This window comes from Capra hircus, chromosome 3, assembly GCF_001704415.2.
Source record: "Capra hircus breed San Clemente chromosome 3, ASM170441v1, whole genome shotgun sequence".
In the NCBI taxonomy this organism is placed as follows: Eukaryota; Metazoa; Chordata; class Mammalia; order Artiodactyla; family Bovidae; genus Capra; species Capra hircus.
Genome location: NC_030810.1, coordinates 20,174,764 through 20,196,331, shown reverse-complemented (window position 1 = coordinate 20,196,331; position 21,568 = coordinate 20,174,764). Strand labels below are relative to the sequence as shown.

The window sequence follows — 21,568 nt, the reverse complement described above, 5'->3', positions numbered from 1 at the left end:
TTGGAGTGGGTTGCCATTTCCTCTTCTAGGGAGGGTCTTCCTGACCCAGGGAATGAACCTGCCTCCCCTGCATTGGGAAGCAAATTCTTTACCACTGAGCTAACTAAGAAGCTTAAAATTCTTTTGAAAAAAAAAAAATTACTTGATTGTACGTGGGTCTTATTTGAGTCAAGTGAGATCTTTAGTTGTGGCATGGGAACTCTTAGTTGTGGGATGCGGGATCTAGTTCTCTGATCAGGGATTGAACCCAGACCCCCTGCATTATGAGTTGTGGAATCTTAGCCACTGGACCACGAGGGAAGTCCCTTTTCTTAAACACTATTGCCATCAAGAATGCACACCATTCCACTTATTCAAATTCCACTCATCTGTCAAGACCCAGCAGGAAGACCCTGCAGGAGGCAAGCCTAAAGATGTCAGAAAGGAGGTCTCCAACCCTAGGGAGCACTGGTGCAAGAAGGTCCATACTCCTTTGTTTCTTTACCTGCTTTTTTCCCCTGGAAGCTCTCATCCTATTCCAATCTGCTCAGGCATGAGATTATGACTGCTTGAGGTTCAGGCATAGGGAAAACAAGAGGAAATATGTACCTGTTGAACAGCTGAACAAAATTCTATTCCTTGCCCTGTTTTCAAGCCAGCTCAAGGGTTCCCTCCTTCAAGAAGCCCTCACCAAATCGAATCTCTTAGTTTAGATGAGTTACTAGCTCAGCATTTCTATTCATTGCTCTTACTATCTCAAGTCGCTAATATTTGTTCACATCAGTTCTCTCCCCACACTACACTGAGATCCTGTCGGACTCTGCGTTCATACAGCTTTTGCCTACTCAGATAGTTCTTACTTAGCTGTTTCTTGTCCAACCCAAAAGCCGCGCCAGTCGAGTCCATTTTCTGTTGGCTTTATCAATTACCAAGAGCTTATATGTTTGGCATTTTGATTGGCCCATTTTGTGTTTACTGTCCCGCCCTCTGAGAGGCTCCTGGACTTGGGTTTCCCCCAGGTGTATTCCCTCCCTCCTCCTTGGTTCCGCCTTTTCCACACACTGCTTCTTCTGTTTTTACCTCTACTTTCTTCCTATTGGCTCCCTTAGTCCTCCAGAGTTGGAGCTTTGGGCTGATGATTGGCTTCTCTGAACGCCCATTGTGCCCGCCCTCATACCACGTGGTATTCCTAGCGCTAATTGGGCAATTTCACCAGCTCGTTTTTTTCAAGGATTAGCGATTGATTGGCTGTTCCGAGGGAGGGCTTGAGGTGAGGGGCGGGGCTAACTAGACCCCGCCCCAAACTCCCCTGCCCTGCGGGGCAGGCGTTTCAGTCGCTCGCGGCCAGGGAGCCTAGCGGCGCTCCCAGCTGCCCTCTTCGCTTCTCCGGCCGGATCATCCTCCTGGCCCCGCCGAACAAGCGGAGGGAGCGACCCCGACTGGGGGGGTCATGGCCGTAGCCTCCTCGCCCTCCGCCGCCGCTGGCCCCGCCGAGTCGCCGGCTTCTGCGAGAGGGACCCCCACCGCCTCCGCAGGCTAAGAGCCGCTGCCGCCTCCGAGCAGTGAGGGCTACTATGCTCCCTCTTTGCCTTCGCCTCCCCCTCCTGCCTGCGCAGGCACCCCTCTCGCTGCTCAGTCCCGCCTCAGGTAACGCCAAGAGAGCGCGTGGGGCACGAACCCAGGGCACCCGGCCCGCGCGCGCGGCTGCTACCGCCTGGGCTCCGGAGCATTGGTGCTCGGGTGTTTTAGCACTGGCAGAAGTCCTTCACTTCCCGGAGGCCCTTCTCTCAGCGGCTGGGGACACTCCTCGGCCCCTTCCCCTACTCTTTTCACTTCTCTCAGGGTCCCGGGACAGCTCCCCCTCTCCCCCCTCCCCCCGCGCCTTCTCTCTGCCCTCTTCAGAGGCCCGGAACCCATGAGAAGTTCGTTCATAAATGTTACCCAGTCCCCGACTCCTCTCAGGCACTTTTCCCACTTTAGAGACTCAGGACTCCTTCATTTCCTCGGAGAACTCCTGTGTCTGAGACCTTAAGCTTCACCCTGTCGGCTCGGACGGAGATCTGGACTCTCAAACTTTTATCAAACATAATCTTCCCTCATCCAGAAATGGATGTCCGACCCTCGAAAGATACTTTCTTCCCCTCAGGCACTACTAGCTCCTTTTCAGTCCTCCCCTGTCATCCCTTTTATCCCAATCTCTCCTTTTCCCTCCTTTGCCTTTTCTCCTTTTCTTTGAACAATCCGGACTAAGCCAGTATTCAGATTTAGCTAGAAGTGAAACCGGGTTTGTTGAATCTAAAAATAAAAACCTGTCAGTTTATCCCTCTGGGCAGGGTGGGGAACCTTGCTAAATAATTTGGACCTTATTCCGTAGGTATGGGGAGCTTTTAAAGCTTTTGTAAGCAGGAGTTTGGTATGGTTGATTATCTCTGGTGAAAATATGGAGGAAGAATTCAAAGTGAAGACTTGGAGGCAGACAGCCTAGGTAGTTTGGAAAGTAATGTGCTAATCCAGGTCAGAGGAGAGTGAAGAGAATGGCATGCAATTCCATGTGCTCTCAAAACAAAGTGGAGAGAATTAGTGGGAGATTTCTAACGTGACTGATGGGATGGATTGGTAATATTAATTGAAATAGAGAATAAAGGAGCATTTATGAGGGAAGGGAATGAATTTGGTTTTGGACAAGTTTAGTTTGAGGTGTTTTTCAGGTATTATTGTGGAAATTTGGGTCTGAAAGTTGGGAGAGAGTTTGGAACTGGATACATATATTTGAGGGTCAACTAAGAATATATGCAGGATATTTGAAGCCTTAGTATGGGATGGTAATGCTGAAAGAAGAGATGAAAAGGGCTGTGGACCAGGAAGAATATCATTATTTGTAGGGTAGTAGACTGAGAAAGAGAGGTTAAAAGAATGGGACAAGAACTAGAACAGAGTGTCATTATGATGGAAGCCAAAGGAAGAAAGGATCCCAGGAAGGGAGAGGGTAACTATCAGTGTATGATACCAGTATAATGAGAATTAGGAAGAAACCACTGAATTTAGTAATTAGGAGATCACTTGTTTTCTTTGAAAGACACTTTAGATAGCTTGATGGTGGGAATGATGGATGGCAGTAATCAGATCATGATGGACTGAGAAACAAATGTGGAACAGTGAGTAAAATTCCTTGTTCAACAACTGTCTGTGGTTGTGAAGGAAAACTGATAGTATTGAAGCACCTTTGTTGGGGTTATTCTATAGGTTGCGTATCATAAAGATGCTTTATAGATCACAACAGCCTTGTTTAATATCAGCAGTATCCCTCTTTTATAGTTGGGAAGGCTATAGGCAAGAATTTGAAAAAAGTCTAGTTCTGAAACCTGTGTTCTTTCCACTATGGCACATGTGTGTTTTTCTTAGTATGAGTGAAACAGTTTTGTAGGTTGAAGGGAAACTTTATTTATAAGGGGAAATTTTAATATGTTGAGCATTTCATGTTTTGACACCACAAGAATAGACATTAAGTATGGATACTGATGTGGTTGGAGGGAAAGAAAGTGAGCGAGTTTAAAGGTGGTCTTATTTTCCTGCTGTGCTCAGTTATCTGTGGAGAAGTCAATTATCTTCGAAGACTGAAGGAACTATGAGTTTCTGGCTTGAGTTTTATGGCCTTGGAAATCTTGAATGGAACATGAAAGAGGGATGGATTAAGGATTAAACAAACAAAAAATTGCTAACCACATGTAGGTCCAGTAATATTTATAATTATGGGGCCTAGCACCATGGATTTTATGCTTCTTCAGCAGCCTAAGAGCAAGAGGGCAAAAAAGATGATTGAGTGGATCCAGAAGTGGAATTTACAAGAAAGAAAGATAAATTGGAGAGTAATTTTACATTGCTAATGGTAGTGTGGGAGATGTGATGGACTTTGAGGGTCCAAGCTGGGGCTATAAGAACTAAAACGTTCATTGGGGCTAGTGTACTTGGAGAATAAGGAGATAATCAGAAAGGTAGTTGAAGACTAGGTTTTGTAAGAGGTACAAAATGAGAAAGCTGTGAGTTCAATATAAATATAGTTTCAAGGTAAAAACTAAAAATAAGATGTAACTGTCTCAATGCTGTTGAAGGGGAATAAAGATTATTGAACTAGTGGGAGGATAAGGGACATGACAGATATTATGTCATCAATATGGATGTCGTAGTTGCTCACTATGAAGCAGGAAGTGGAACAGAGGAGATGCTGGGTCCTATATGCGGGGCTGCTCATAATTAAAGGGAAAGTCGCTCAGTCGTGTCTGACTCTTTGCGACTCCATGGACTGTAGCCTACCAGGCTTCTCAGGCCATGGGATTTTGCAGGCAAGAGTACTGGAGTGGGTTGCCATTTCCTTCTCCAGGGGATCTTCCTGACCTAGGGATCCAACCTGGGTCTCCCGCATTGCAGGCAGACGCTTTACCCACTGAGCCACCAGGGAAGCCCTAAGGGACCCAAAATTGAGTTGGACATTCCTTGTCACTTGTTCAAAAGAAGTACTAGGTGGTACATGTACTTGCGTGCTTGTATGTGAATTAATGTTGAGATCCTCAGATACTTGATACACTCGATGTATGATGTATTCTCTCATGCAGGTATATATATATTTGGGATGGTGGTCTCAAACAGTCTTTTGTAATTTGGAATATTTTAGGCCTGGCATGCTGCAGTCCATGGGGTTGCAAAGAATCGGACACGACTGAGGGATTGAACTCAGGCCTGTTTAATTCTGTTTAAAAGTGTGTATGTTGAGAAGCTAGGCTAGGACTCTCCAACCCATTATCCCCAGTAACATTTTGTACTTATTTGTAAAACCAAAGTTACACATTTTCATATTTATATGTACTCATCCTCCAGCTTATTTAGAGTAGAAAGCTGACTTGCTTTAATGATTCTTTCTCCATGTGAAAGTTTTTACGAATATAATTCCTGTGTCGTATATTTCATTTTTCTGCAAAATGAATGTTGTATTGGAATTTGAAACCTATGATAAGGGCTTTTATGAGAATTTCGTCTTCCAGGAAATGAAGCCCAATTATTGCACTGAATAGTGTAGGTGATGGTGAATATTTTAGACTCACATTGTTATATATATTTTCCAAGTCATCATATGGAGATGACTTCAGTGTGGTCACACTGGTGTTACTTTTGTTGAGGGAGTGGTTGTTTCAGAGAAAAACTTACTTGTGATAATTTTTATTTTTATTTTAAAAAACTTCATCATCATTATTATTATTTTATAGCCACACCATGTGGCATATGGAATGCTAGTTCCCTGTGCAGTGGAAATGCAGAATCTTAATCACTGGACCACCAGGGAAGTCTCACTTGTGACTATTTTTTTTCATGTTTGATTGCACTGGGTCTTTTTTACGTTTGCGCGGGCTTTCTCTAGTTGCTGTGGCTGGGGGCTACTCTTCTTGTGGTGCTTGGACTTACTGCAGTGGCTTCTCTTATGGTGGCACACAGACTTCAGTAGTTGTAGTGCATGGGCTTAGTTCCTAGACTTGGGATTGAACCTGTGCCCCTGAATTGGCTAGCAGATTCTTATCTAGTGTACTACCAGGGGAGTCCTGTGATAATTTTTAAATCTTACATTCTTGAAAATTTCAGAAAGACAGTGTGAAAAAATTGTAATTCATCCTGTTATAATTAACTATATGCTTGTAGGCAAAGTTTGTATGCTCTGAGCTTTTTTTAAAAATTAATTTTTGAAAAGGTAATACATTCAAATAGTTAGTTGCCCATTTATATATTTTATGTAAGCAGCAAAATTCTCACTCCTATGCCTAGTCCTCCTATGCTCCCTTCCTGACTGCTTTTACTAGTTTCTTTGCATTTTTGGAGACTTTCTTTAGGCAAATGCTTACAAATATGAATGTAATCTAATTTTTTCTACATTTCATGCAGAAGTTAGTCCATGGTCCCCACTGTTCTGCACCTTCAAACTGTTACCCCCAAACTACTTTTTTACTTAATATATCTTAGAGATCTTTCCAGTTCAGTACATAGTTTCTGCTTTTTTAATTTTTAAAATGTAATTTATTTTTACGGTTTTTGCTCTTACCCTTTGTTTATTTTTTGGCCACATCTCAGTTCCTCAACCAGGGATTGAACCTGGGACATGGCAGTGAAAGCCCAGATTCCTAACCACTAGGTCATTGGGGAACTCCTGCTTTTTAAAAGAAAATTTTTTTTGCATAGTATTTCATTGAATGGATGTATCATAATTTATTTCTAGTCAAATAGTTCCTTATTGTGTTGCTTCTAGTCTTTTGATATTATAAGTAGTTCTGTGATAGAGACTGTCGAACATATGCCTGCCATCTTACATGTGTGTAAGGCCACTTGTGGGATAACTTTGTAGAAAGTGGGATTTCTAAGTTAAACGATGTATGCATTTATAACTATGAAATATATTGCCGAATTGCTTTCCTTTGGGGTTGCTCCAAAATGTATACTGCCTGTTCACTCACCAACATTAACTGTTATCACAGTTATATGGTGCTTTCTGTGTTCCAGATACTAAGTGCTCTATATACATTACTTCATTTTATCTTAATAACCTCCTTTGGGTTAGGTACAATTATTATCTCCACTTTTCAGAAGAATACTTAATGAGTAGAAAATTTAAATGCCTTGCCCAAATCACACAGCTACTGTGGCAGAAACTCAAGCTAAGTACTCTGGCTGTAGGATCAGTGTGATCAGTGTTATCAGTGTTATGTCAGTTTTGCTGTTATCAGACTTGAATTTTTGCCAGTGTGATAGAGAAAAATGATAGCTCAGAGTAGTTTTAAGTTTTAAAATATTATGTTGTTAAGATCAAGGATTTTTTTTTTATTGTTTGATCACTCATATTTCTGTAATATGTGTCTAAATTCTTTACCTGTTTTTCTTTTGAGTCATAGATTTCTTTCCTACTGTTCTGTAAGTCTCTTTCTCTTGATTCGTAATATATGTGTATTTGTATATGTATATGGGCTTGCCTGGTAGCTCAGACAGTAAAGAATCTGCCTACAATGCGGGAGGCGTGGGTTTGATTCCTGGATTGGGAAATTCCCTGGAGAAGGAAATGGCTACCTACGCCAGTATTCTTGCCTGGAGGATTCCATGGACAGAGGCTACAGTCCATGGGGTCCGAAGAGTCGGACATGACTGAGCGACTAATACTATGTGTACTATGTACTGTGTATCATATATATGTATGATAAGATGATAAAATAAATTTTTTTTTGTCTGAAGTATTGCAGATATTTTCCCATTTTGACAGTTGTCTTCTGACTTCTTTTATTCCCATGCAGAACTTTTAGATTTTTATGTAGATAAGCTTATCAGTCCTTTCTTTTATGACTTGGTTTTGAGTCATAGTTAGAAAGACCTTCTTCATCTCAACCCTTAGTTTTTTAATCTGTCCAGTGGGAATAAGAAAACAGAATTGTTGTAAAGGTCAAAGTGCTTAGTGAACTGTAAACTGTAAATCATTATACAGATGAAATATGGTGTTTGTTAATTTGTCTTCTGAATAAATTGTATGGAGGATGTCACCTCTTCTGCATTGAATGGAATGTGCTTAGTCGCTCAGTCATGTCTGATTCTTTGCACCTTTGTGGACTATAACCCATCAGCCTACTCTGTCCATGGGATCTTCAGGCAAGAGTACTGGAATGGGTTACCATTTCCTCCTCCAATTAAGTGGAATAGGATGACAAATTTTTTTTTTTTCTGCAGTGTGGGAAACTAGGATGGTATTGATCTTGTGGTCAGTGTTTTTCGTGGACAGTTTGCATGGTTTTTTTTTTTTTTTTTCAAAAGTAGGCACTGTGGAAATCATGAAGTATTTTTGCGTACTTCATCTTGTTTTTTTGTATTAGGTATAATTGGAATCTGACTAAAAGGTGTTAAAAATTGTTTTGCTTTTGCATTAGCTATGGTTCACAAATTTGCACATTATTTACTTTGGGCATTATATTCTTACTGATTGGTAGGAATGTGTAATTTGGGAGGACCTTTCACTTTGTATGTGTGTGAGATTATAAAACTAATGCATGTTCGTTAAAAAGGAATTGGGAAATAGAGATGATTTTAAATTATTCATATCTTCCCCAAATTCAAAGACTCTCAGGATTCTTTTTGTGTATGTGTCTGTATTGTCATCACTAGCTCTGTATGGCTTGGCATAGTGCCTGGCCCTTAAGGTGCTAAATAAATATTTGTTGACTGAATGAACGAATGAATGAATATGTTTTTATATAGAAGGTATGGAATTTCAATGACATAATTATTTATTTTAGTTTATTCCCACTGTAAATTTTTATTCATACAGTAATATTAATATTTTTATGCCATACTCATTTGGAGGTGAGTAAGTTCAAGTCTAAGTCCTCATGGAGCTCATAGTCCAATGAAAGGGATAGATAAGCAGCCATTAAAATACTGTATGATAACTATTATAACAGAGCTTTGTGCAAGGCATTAGCAAGAGATTGCAAGACACTAGCAGAGATTGAAGACTCAGAGAACACTTCCCATATGAGATGATCTCCAGAGAGCCACGTAGAAGAGCTCAAGAAAAACACGCCCGAGAGAAGGAATATTCCTTCTAGGCACTGAAGTATGAGTAGGGCACTACAAATAGTTCTCTATGTTTGTAGCAGATTGTGTCTGTGGGTAAAGGAATACAGATAGATGAGGCTGGAGATGTGGGCAGGGGCCAAATAAGAGCCTTTGTGTCACATGAAAAATTCTCAGATTTACTCATTTTGGAGAGTAAATTGGGAGAGGTGTGATAGTAAAGTTAGGAAGACCAAGAAGATGTTGAATACAACAGCTGAATGAGGTGAACATCATTTAAGCCGAGTTAGGAGGGGAAAGCTACACTTGAAAGAAGGGTTAAGTCTGGGGTATAACAATTAGGCCAGTTTTAGCAGAGCAAAGGCTTTGAATACCAAGCTAAGAAATTTTATATGCAACAGATGTCAATGAATTTCTTTTAACCATCATAAATGTTGACTTTTTAAAACTGTCATGTGTTGTGTGAATTGTTACAGGTTGAAGTTTGCTTCCGTCTCAGTTCAGTTCAGTTCATTTCAGTCGCTCAGTTGTGTCCGACTCTTTGCGACCCCATGAACCGCAGCACGCCAGGCCTCCCTGTCCATCACCAACTCCTGGAGTTCACCCAAACCCATGTCCATTGAGTCGGTGATGCCATCCAACCATCTCATCCTCTGTCATCCCCTTCTCCTCCTGCCCTCAATCTTTCTCAGCATCAGGGTCTTTTCAGATGAGTCAGCCTTTCGCATCAGGTGACCAGAGTGTTGGAGTTTGAGCTTCAACATCAGTCCTTCCAATGAACACCCAGGACTGATCTCCTTTAGAATGGACTGGTTGGATCTCCTTGCAGTCCAAGGAACACTCAAGAGTCTTCTCCAGCACCACAGTTCAAAAGCATCAATTCTTCGGCGCTCAGCTTTCTTTATAGTCCAACTCTCACATCCATACATGACCACTGGAAAAACCATAGCCTTGACTAGACGGACCTTTGTTGGCAAAGTAATATCTCTGCTTTTTAATATGCTCTCTAGGTTGGTCATAACTTTCCTTCCAAGGAGTAAGCATCTTTTAATTTCATGGCTGCAGTCACCATCTGCAGTGATTTTGGAGCCCCAAAAAATAAAGTCAGCCACTGTTTCCCCATCTATTTGCCATGGACAAGACTGGATCCCATGATGTTAGTGTTCTGAATGTTGAGCTTTAAGCTTTTTCACTCTCCTCTTTCACTTTCATCATGAGGCTCTTTAGTTCTTCTTTACTTTCTGCCATAAGGGTGGTGTCATCTCCATATCTGAGGTTATTGATATTTTTCCCAGCAATCTTGATTCCAGCTTGTGCTTCCTCCAGCCCTGCGTTTCTCATGATGTACTCTGCATATAAGTTAAGTAAGCAAGGTGACAATATAAAGCCTTGACGTATTCCTTTTCCTCTTTGGAACCAGTCTGTTGTTTCATGGCCGGTTCTAACTGTTGCTTCCTGACCTGCATACAGATTTCTCAAAGGGCAGGTCAGGTGGTCTGGTATTCCCATCTCTTTCAGAATTTTCCACAATTTATTGTGATCCACATAGTCAAAGGCTTTGGCATAGTCAATAAAGCAGAAATAGATGCCTTTCTGGAACTCTCTGTTTTTTGATGATCTGGTGGATGTTGGCAATTTGATCTCTGGTTCCTCTGCCTTTTCTAAAACCAGCTTGAACATCTGGAAGTTCACAGTTCACATATTGTTGAAGCCTGGCTTGGAGAATTTTGAGCGTTACTTTACTAACGTGTGAGATGAGTACAGTTGTGCGGTAGTTTGAGCATTCTTTGGCATTGCCTTTCTTTGGGATTGGAATGAAAACTGACCTTTTCCAGTCCTGTGGTTACTGCTCAGTTTTCCAAATTTGCTGACATATTGAGTGCACCATTTTCACAGCATCATGTTTTAGGATTTGAAATAGCGCAGCTGGAATTCCATCACCTCCACTAGCTTTGTTTGTAGTGATGCTTTCTAAGGCCCACTTGACTTCACATTCCAGGATGTCTGGCTTTAGGTGGGTGATCACATCATCATGATTATCTGGGTCATGAAGATCTTTTCTGTACAGTTCTTCTGTGTATTCTTGCCACCTCTTCTTAATATCTTCTGCTTCTGTTAGGTCCAGACCATTTCTGTCCTTTATTGAGCCCATCTTTGCATGAAGTGTTCCCTTGGTATCTCTAATTTTCTTGAAGAGCTCTCTAGTCTTTCCCATTCTGTTGTTTTCCTCTCTTTCTTTGCACTGATTGCTGAAGAAGGCTTTCTTATCTATCCTTGCTATTCTTTGGCACTCTGCATTCAGATGCTTCTATCTTTCCTTTTCTCCTTTGCTTTTCACTTCTCTTCTTTTCACAGCTATTTGTAAGGCCTCCTCAGACAGCCATTTTGCTTTTTTGCATTTTTTTTTCTTGGGGATGGTCTTGATGCCTGTCTCGTGTACAGTGTCACGATCCTCCGTCCATAGTTCATCAGGCACTCTGTCAGATCTAATCCCTTAAATCTATTTGTCACTTCTACTGTATAATCATAAGGGATTTGATTTAGGTCATACCTGAATGTTCTAGTGGTTTTCCCCACTTTCTTCAGTGCTTCCTTCTGGCTAGTCTGAAATGATGTTGAAATCTTTTATGCCTGTGAAATAATAGAAATGTTATCAAAATTGTATCTAAACAAATAACATTTCAGACTGGAATATGACCCTTTATTTGGAAAGTATGCACACACACACAGAGTGAAGACCCATGAAAATAGGCATTGTTTGCAAATACCTTTTGTTAATAGTTATCCAGTGGTTAAGACTTATTTTTCTGTGCAGGGCACTCTGTTTGATCTTTGTTGGGGGAAGCTGCATGCCATGGTCAAAAAAACCCTCCCAAAACAAACCAAAAACACCCTGCAAAAGTCCTCTTAAAGCTCCATAATTACATTAAAGAATACGTTTTTATTTTTGAACTGGAATTTTTTTCCTGAATTTAAATCAGAAAGAAAATCTTTTAAGGAAGCAAATCCCTATCAGAAAGTAGAAGAAATGCCGGGTAGTGTGCTGTAGTTGGGCTTCCCAGGTGGCTCAGTGGGTGAAGAATCTGCCTGCAATACAGGAGATGCAGCTGTGATCCCTGGGTAGGGAAGAGCCCCTGGACGAGGGCATGGCAACCCACTCCAGTATTCTTGTCTGCAGAATCTCATGGACAGAGAAGCCTGCTGGGTCGCAGAGTCGAACACAACTAAAGCAACTGAGCATGCATGCATGCATGCTGTAGTTAATATGAACTTAACTGAATTACTACTTCTTTTATATTTGTATTTCTGTACACTCATAAGTGAGTGTTTTCAGAGACTCAGGTTCATTATACATTGATTGTGAAATTATTTACATTTTGCTATATTTATTATCAATATAGTATTACAGATAGTTTAGAGTAAGAGTAAAGAATAAGTCATACATTTCCACCCAAAACAACATTATCACTTTGCTATAATTCCTTTTTTCCAGTGCATAATTTTATATAATTATTGATTATTCAGTTCTGTATTTTTGCCCTTCCCTCTTCCCATTTAACATATATCGTAAATATCGTCTCATGTCATTTAAGCTCCTGTGGTGGTAGGGATAAAAGGGTGATTTTTAGTTCTAACCTTTTAATCTAAATTTTTTTTAATTTTAGTTTTACTTTATTTTACTTTACAATACTGTTAATCTAAATTTTTAAAAGCAAAATTAATGCAAGATAATTGTGGAAAAAAAAAACCCAAAACTGAACAGAAATGTATTCCATACAAAAATGAGCCTTATATAATCATATCTTCCACCAAGATGACAGTTTAATATATGAGTGCCTCTAAATTGTTTTTTGGATATATATTAATGTTTACTATAATATTTAAAAAATAAAAATAAGATTGCACTATACATTTTGTTTTGCAACATACTATGGTCACTGGACAGTGAAACTGAACATCTCTCCATGTTAGTATATATAGAACTTATCTCATTCTTTGACTATATAATACATTATTTGGATATACTACTGTTTATTTAACCTACCCTATTGATGGATATTTGGATTGTCTTCAGTTTTTTTTTTTCTGTTACTGACAGCATGTAAGTTAATACATTCTTGTATATATATATTTTATGTGCTTATAGTTAAGTGTCACTTTTAATGGCTGTAAAGTATTCTCTTTAGTAGAAATGATACATTTGGGAGAGAAATAAGATTGAATATAAAATATTTTTGGTGAATACTTTTTGACAATATTTCATATTACTAATTTTGTTTTGCCTTTTATCAGATTTTTCCTTTGACATCAACTTTGTGATGTAAACTATAGAAGAGCCTGCCCTAACCCCAGGAACCTAACTTCCTCTTTTATCTTGACTTTTTTCCCCAGTCTCTTAAATAGCCTTCTAACTCAAAGGAAGAGGTGAGTTGCCTAACTGACCTAAGTGGTCTTCTTAAATTCAAATAGGAAAATTTATCAGGAAATTTCCTGGCAGTTCAGTGGTTAAGACTCTGTGTTCTCACTGCCAGGAGCCCCACTTCAGTCCCTGGTGGTGAATGAAGATCCCACAAGCTGAGTGGCCAAAAAAAAAAAAAAGAGAGAAATTTTATCAAAATAGAGATTATTCTGCATATTCATACATCCTCTTAGTACTTTAGCATGCAGCTTATTTAAATAGGGTCCAATATGAGTTTATCCTGTGTCAAGCTTCATGTTCCAGCATACAAAATTTTAGATACATTTTGGTGTACTTAGAAGATGAGCCTCTTGCCCATCATGCACCGCATGTTTGTGGGGAACCTGGTGCTAAACCATTCGTAGACGACTTGCTTCTGAGTCGGGATTTTGTGGGTAGCAGAGCGGCTCTCTCACTGCAGTCTATTGAAAGTCGGTCCATGACACAAGGATTTGAAAAAAAATAAATTAAAAAAAAAAAAGGAAAATCAGAAGGAATTTCCTGGCAGTCCAGGGGTTAGAACTCCATGGTCTCGTTGCTGAGGGCCCAGGTTCAGTCCCTGGTTGGGGCACTAAAATCCCACAAGCCATATGGTGCAGCCAAAAAAAAAAATTGGAAACAAAGCTTTTTATATCCAGATTACAGGTTATTGGAAATAATAGTTCTCAATTCTCTCCTAGTTGGATCACATATGTAATATCATGTACATTTTTTGCTATTGTGTTTTAGAGAGGCTTTGATGGTTTGGAGGGTAATTAAGGCTCTACTTTAAAGAAGGTGACCAGGAAGCTCTTGATGCCCTGTTCCATAGGAGACCTGAAAGGCTTGTATGCATCTGCCCTGGAGAAAACTTGGTAACTGAAAAGGTATCATAAAGAAGAAAACCAGACTTAATTTGTTATATACTTGCAGCATCCAGAACTAGGATTAAGGTTGGAGTTGGGGAGAGAGAGGAAAGGAAACTCATTTTTATTGAATGCTTATTGTGTGTTAGGACTTTGCCTTGTGCTTCATATATACATTTAAAAAAATTTTATATTAGTGGCACTGGGTCTTAGCTGCGGCATGCAGGATCTTTAGTTGCAGCATACACGTTCTTAGTTGTGGCATGTGGGAATTAGTTCCCTGACCAGGGATTGAACCTATGCCCCCTGCATTGGGAGCTCAAAGTCTTAACCACTGGACCACCAGGAAAGTCCCTTCATATATGCATTTTTAGAATTCCTTAGTATGTTCTCATTTAATTTTCATAACAACTCAGTTCAGTTCAGGTCAGTCACACAGTCGTGTCCGACTCTTTGCGACCCCATGAATTGCAGCACGCCAGGCCTCCCTGTCCATCACCAACTCCCGGAGTTCACTCAGACTCACGTCCATCGAGTCAGTGATGCCATCCAGCCATCTCATCCTCGGTCGTCCCCTTCTCCTCCTGCCCCCAATCCCTCCCAGCATCAGAGTCTTTTCCAATAGTCAACTCTTCGCCTGAGGTGGCCAAAGTACTGGAGTTTCAGCTTTAACATCATTCCTTCCAAAGAAATCCCAAGGCTGATCTCCTTCAAAATGGACTGGTTGGATCTCCTTGCAGTCCAAGGGACTCTCGAGAGTCTTCTCCAACACCACAGTTCAAAAGCATCAATTCTTCAGTGCTCAGCCTTCTTCACAGTCCAACTCACACCCATACATGACCACTGAAAAAACCATAGCCTTGACTAGACGGACCTTAGTTGTGAAATATAGTTAATATTTACCTTTAATTTGTAAATTAGGGGAGAAGTTAATTAATATCCCTAAGATCATTCACCTACTAAGTTAGAGTCAGACTCTGTTTTAATTTGGTCACATACATATGTTTTAAATAATACGTAACAGTATGTTATTTTAGAAAAATTGTCATCCCCCCCGACTGCTCTCATTTCATGAAATTTTATCTATCTTTACATGCTTTTTCAATCTCAGTATCTTTGCTGTCACTGGGTCTTTTTTTAATTATCTAGCACAGTTTGCATTGTATATTTTCTGCTCTTTCCTCTTAACTGTTTTATTTTTTAAATTAATTTTTATTAGAGTATAGTGGATTAACAATATTATGTTAAATTGTTACAGTATGGTGTTAGTTTCTGCTGTACATGAAAGTGAATCAGTAATACATATGCATATAATCACTTTTTTTAGAGTCTTTTCTCATTTAAACCATTATAGAATATTGAATAGAGGTCCCTGTGCTATACATTAGGTTCTTTATTAGTTTCTAAGCTGTTTTAGAAAGCACATTTTTTGAATATGTATATGGTACTTTATTAGAAGTTTTATTCTAAGCAGCAAGAAGTCGTTCACACAACATAAGACCATTTGGTTTTTCCATTTCTGTTGTTGGTGTTTGTGAGTTCTGTGCTTCATTCATTTGCTTGATTTTTTTTTTAATTGACAAAAAAGTTTATCATCTTTTGTTTCTGAAGCCTTTTTTGTTTTTGTTATTATCTTGATAAAAATATAACAAAACCCCCATTTACCTGTCACCAGTTTCTAAACAATTATTAACATTTTGTAAAATTTGCTACATCTTTTTTTCTGATGTATTTTAGCACAAATATAGACATGATATTTCACTTCTATTTCTGTGTGTATTTCACTTCTATTTCTGTGTGTATCTCCAAAAATAGGTCTTATATAATCTTAATATCATTATCACACTTAAGTTAATAATAACTTTCTGTTAACAGCTAATAGTAGTCCTTATTAAAAATTCCCCAGTTGTCTTTTATACCTACTTTGTTCAAATCAAGATTCAATCAAGTATCATTGTTTTGTTGTTAATATTCTTAATTCTCCTTCAGATTTAGAATTTGAATATCGTGGCATGCTTTTTCTTTCTTTCTTTCTTTTTTTTTAACATTTATTTAACTGTGCCTGGTCTTGGCTGTGGCCTGTGGAATCTAGTTCCCTGACCAGGAGCGAACCTGTGCCCCGTGCATTGGGAGCTCAGAGTCTTAACCATTAGACCACCAGGGAAGTCCCCATACTGTGCTTTTTCTCTGCTTTTCTTTCCTTGAGGTGGGGAGGGGGGACTTTGTAACAATCAGAACTTTCCAGTAGTAGAACAGGCTGATGAAGGAATTAGTGAGCTCAAAGAGAGCTCGCTAGTGGTAGTGTTTCAGTAGGCTGAGCTAACTCTGGCCTCTGTAGTTTCCAATCCAGTCGACACTTTTCTTCATTTTGTTTGACTGGTTTGTGACTTTTGATATGTTTGTCATTCCCACCTTTGGCCTGTGTGACATGCCTCCTTTTCATTTTATTCTTTTTGTCCTGTATGTGTTGATGGTCCCTTGACCTCATAGTCTAATCTCAGCTAAGGAGGCAGGAAAGAGACTGGGCTTTGGAACATAGTAGCAATTCAGTAAATGGTTACATCTGACTCATTTTTCTAGTTTGGGAAACTGGAATATCCATAGGTGCTAAGTCAATGAACATTTTCAGGTTGCTTCCATTGTCTTGGTTATTGTAAACAGGGCTGCTGAAGTGCATGTATCTTTTTGAATTATATAGTTTTCTCTGGATATATGCCCAGGAGTGAGATGGCAGGATCATTGGGTAGTTCTATTTTTAATTTTTGAAGGAACCTCCATACTCTTCTCCATAGTGGTTGTATCAATTTGTATTCCCACAAACAGTGTGGGAGAGTTCCCTATCTCCACAGCCTCTGTAGCATTTGTTGTTTGCAGACTGTTTTTTGACTATGCTGCATGGCATGCCAGGTCTTAGTGACCCTGATAGGGATTGAATCAGTGCCCCCTGCATTGGAAGCTCAGGGTCTTAATCATTGGACTACCAGGGGAGTCCCTATTCATAGACTTTTTGATGATGGCCTTTCTGACCTGCATGAAGTGATACCTCATTGTAGTTTTGATTTGCATTTCTCTGTTCATTAGTGATGTTGAGCATCTTTTCATATGATTGTTGGCCATCTATATGTCTTCTTTGGAGAAATGTCTGCTTAGATCTTCTGCCCATTTTGTGTTTTTTGGTGAGGTGGAGTTGGTGGTATGGGGCATGTGTAATCTTCTGTGACCAGGGACTGAACTCATGCCCCTGAAAAGGAAGCATGGAGTCTTAACCACTGGACCACCAGGGAAGTTCCCTGCCCATTTTCTGGTTGAGTTGTTTGTTTTTCTGTTATTGAGTTATATGAGATGTTTGTATACTTTGGAAATTAAGCCCTTATTGGTTGCATTGTTTGCAAATATTTTCTCTCAATTCGTAGGTTGTGTTTCTGTTTTGTTTATGATTTCCTTTTGCTGTGCAAAAGCTTATAAGTTTGATTAGGTCCCATTTGTTTACTTTGCTTTTATTTCTGTTAGCTTGGGAGACTGATCTGAGAACATTGGTATGATTTATGTCAGAGAATGTTTTGCCTGTGTTCTTGTCTAAAAATTTAATGGTGTCATGTCTTATATTTAAGTCTTTATACCATTTTGAGTTTATTTTTGTGCATGGTGTGACAGAGTGTTCTAACTTCATTGCTTCATACGTGGATGACCAACTTTCCTAACATCAGTTGCTGACGAGACTATCTTTTCTCTGTTGTATATTCTTGCCTCCTTTGTTGATTAATTAACTGAAAGTGTGTGGGTTTATTTCTGGGCTGTCTATTCTGTTCCACTAATCATAGGTCTGACTTTGTGCCAGTACCTTACTGTTTTGATTACTGTAGCTTTGCAGCATTGTCTGAAGTCTGGGAGGGTTATGCCTCCTGCTTTGTTCTTTTTCCTCAGGATTGCTTTGACTATTCTGGCTCTTTTGAGGATCCGTGTAAATTTTAGGATTATTCTAGTTCTGTGAAAAATGTCAGGGGTAATTTGATAGGCGTTGCATTAAATCTGTAGATTGCTTTGGGTTTTTTGTTTATCTTTTAATTTCATTTTATTTATGATTTTTATTAAAAAATTTTTTTGGCTGTACCATATGACTTGAGGGATATTAGTTCCCCAACCAGGTATTGAACCCAGGCTACAGTGGATCTCCAGGGAATTCCTATTCTGTTCATCTTTAAAAAAAAATTGGTTTAGTTATGACTTCTCTGAGACTTTGTTGCTGTGCATGAGCTTTCCCTAGTTGCAGCAAGTTGGGGCTACTCTTATAGTTGCAATGCATGGGCTTCCCGCAGAGTGTGAGCTGATTCAGTCTTCAGTAGCTGCAGCCTGTGGGCTCTAGAGCACGGGCTCAGTAGTTGTGGCACACAGGCTTAGTTGCCCCGTGACATGTAGAATCTTCTTGGATCAGGGATGAACCTGTGTCTCCTACATTGGCAGGCAAATTTTTAACCAGTGGACCACTGGGAAAGTCCTTGTTCTCCTTTTTAAAATCACATATTTCCTTTCTTACTTCTTCACCCTCAAGTAAGAACAGTAAGTATTAAGCCCTCCTTACTTCTAACCTGTCACTAACAATTAGTATGCTGTATTGTACTTATTGATTTACATGTGTTTTCCTGAGAGACTAAGTTCCTGGAGGGATGGAGTCATGTTTTATTCAGTTTTCTATGTCCTCGCAGAGGTGTAATAGTATAGTGATTAATGACATAGGCTCTGGATTTGAATTTCTGGCTCTACCACTTCTTGGCTCTAACAATTTGGGCAAGTTAAGTAATTCCCTCATGTCATGTCTTTGTTTCCACATTTGTAGAACAGGGATACTAATACAGTTGACCCTTGAACAATATGAGTTTGAGCTGCATGGGTCCACTTATATGCATATTTTTTTCAATAGTAAATACTGTGGTACACATGACCTGAGACTGGTTGGATGCGGAGGAACTTGGGGACCATATATATATATATGTTTAACTGCATCGAGGGTCAGAGTTCCTAACCCCACCACTGTTCAAGGATCAACTGTAGTATCTGTTTTATAGGACTGATATGGATATTAAATATAAAGCACTTGGAAGAATATCTGGATTATAGTAAATGCTCTGTAAATATTATAGCACATATCTCAATGCCCTGTACCTAGTGGGTACCTAACATTTGATTTTTTTAATAGAGGGGATTGTTGAATTGGCTGAAAGATTGGACTCAGTTCAGTTTAGTTGCTCAGTCATGTCCGACTCTTTGCGACTCCATGGACTGCAGCATGCCAGGCTTCCCTGTCCTTCACCAACTCCTGGAGCTTGCTCAAACTTGTGTCCATTGAGTCAGTGATGCCATCCAACCATCTCATCTTCTGTCAACCCTTCTCCTCCTGTCTTCAGTCTTTCCCAGCGAGTCAGTTCTTTGCATCAGGTGGCCAAAGTACTGGAGTGTCAGCTTCAGCATCAGTCCTTCCAATGAATATTGGAAAGATTGGACTAGTTAACCTCTAAATGCCTTTACAACTTTCAACCTAAGTTTCTGTTTTATGTCATGACCTAGGGCCTGGTGGATTGTAGTTACAACAGCATATAATATGCTTATCCAAAAGAGACAATACAGTTTTAAGAACTGGCTTTTTGATCTGTCTGGCAGTAATATATGCCATTGTGTATACTCATGACTAATTAAATAGGGGATGCCAGTTATTATGTTAGATTGCTTTTGGTTTGAATGGAAACTGCAACTCATTATTTCACAGCAGGATGGCAAGTTCAGCAGTATTGCTTTTATTTTTAATTAGTCAGTCATCCTGAAATGTGTCTGTATTTGCTATGTTGGTTCATAGAAAGGATAGCAACTGAGTAGACCTGTGATATAGATTTGCCATGTGGTTGGTCTTGATATATAGCTAATGTGCTTATCAGTTTTCCATCTCTGGAAAATGGCCAGTTTTCTGGGCTCCATCTTACTCATGATGAATCCTTCATTTATTTTGAATTAGTTAGGGAATTTTTATGATGATAGAAAGAAAACAAAGTGTAATTAGGATAGCAGGATATTGTGTTTGCATTCTTTTTCTGCTTTTTATGCCCAGGGTATAAAAGTTTCAGAAATCTTTTTTTACTCACTTTGTGGAACTTCATTACCAACTGTGTGCACACGATTCCATTTTTGGATGGATATTGAAGATTGTGGTTGCTGGCTGACAGTTGGCCATATCCAGTTACCTGATGGTTGATAGCTGTTCAGTGCGTTACAGGATTTTATTTGCATCTGCGTTGTTGTGAAGTTTCATCTCCTTCATTTTTGTGGAATGAACGGGTAAGAAACAACTAATACTGTACTTCAGAATGGAAAAGAAGGACTGATTGGGAGTTTGCATATCTTTCCTGTCAGCTTGGCCTCTGTTTAAATAGTCTGCTTAAGCCAATGCTAATTTTTATGCCTGTGGAATGTGGTTAAATGACTGAAGGCTTTTGCTCCAGAGGCTAGTGAAGCTCTTGTCTGTATATTCTGTAGTCTCTGTTAAGTTAGGGTGGGGAATAATAGTAGCTTTGTACCTAGCTAATGAACAATTTTTCACAGAAATTTAGCTATTTTTCTGGAGGAGACATGCTGTTGTGGAAGTGTTTGGTATTAGAAATCTGAATTTGAATACAGCCTGTTGCTGGTGGTAGTGGTGTAGTCACCAAGTTGTGCCTGACTCTTGTGACCCCATGGACGATAGCTAAGCGGGTTCTTCTGTCCATGGGATTTCCCAGGCAAGAATACTGTTGCTGTTTTCTGTTGCATGGGATCTTCCTGACTCAGGGATGGGACCCAGGTATCCTGCATTGCAGGCATCTCTTGCATTGCAAGTAGTCTCTTGCATTGCAGACAGATCTTTTACCAGCTGAGCCATATTTATTTGAATTTAATTTCTCAGTGTTGTAATTTCTTTTTTTAAAAATGGAGATGATAATACCTATCTTGCAGAGTTGTCATAAAGCTTCAGTTCAGTTCAGTCCAGTCACTCAGTCGTGTCTGACTTTTTGAGACCCCATGGACTGCAGCACGGCCAGGCTTCCCTGTCCATCACCAACTCCCAGAGTTCACTCAAACTTATGTCCAATGAGTTGGTGATGCCATCCAACCATCTCATCTTCTGTCGTCCCCTCTCCTCCTGCCCTCAATCTTTTCCAGCATCAGGGTCTTTTCCAGTGAGTCAGTTCTTCGCATCAGGTGGCCCAAGTATTAGAGTTTCAGCTTGAGCATCAGTCCTTCCAGTGAATATTTAGGACTGATTTCCTTTAGGATGGGCTGGTTGGATCTCCTTGCTGTCCAGAAGACTCTCAAGAGTCATAAAGCTTAGAGATAGCAAATGCAAAAACACTTGGTAGAATCCATGACCTATGGTAAATGGTGATTGTGGTTATTATTTCCAGAAGCATTGTGGATGAGTGTATGGTCTACTTGGGAGTCCTAAGAAAGTTTCTTAATTCTCTGGAAAATGATTTGTGGAATTCCTACTTTGGAAAGATGTAATGTATCTTATAGGATATTTAGTTCACTGACTTTTTTATTGACAGCTTTTCCAATTAGTTTCTCCAATAAAAGCTTTTAATTGTACTTTCTTTGTGAAAAAGAAATCAATCCCAAGATAAGTGAAAATTAGCCTTTGAAAAGACAAACCTGCTTATGGGAAAAGGAAAAA

The 21,568-nt window shown here is 39.6% G+C and overlaps 1 protein-coding gene across 1 annotated transcript in view; it reads left to right on the top strand.

Annotated features, from left to right (window-relative positions):
- The window catches only part of TESK2 (testis-specific kinase 2), a 138,880-nt gene continuing 118,611 nt past the window's right edge, over positions 1,300 to 21,568 (top strand). The window contains exon 1 of the mRNA XM_018043579.1: positions 1,300 to 1,626. The gene's annotated coding sequence lies outside the window, so the exon portion shown is untranslated. The remainder of the gene's footprint in view (positions 1,627 to 21,568) is intronic.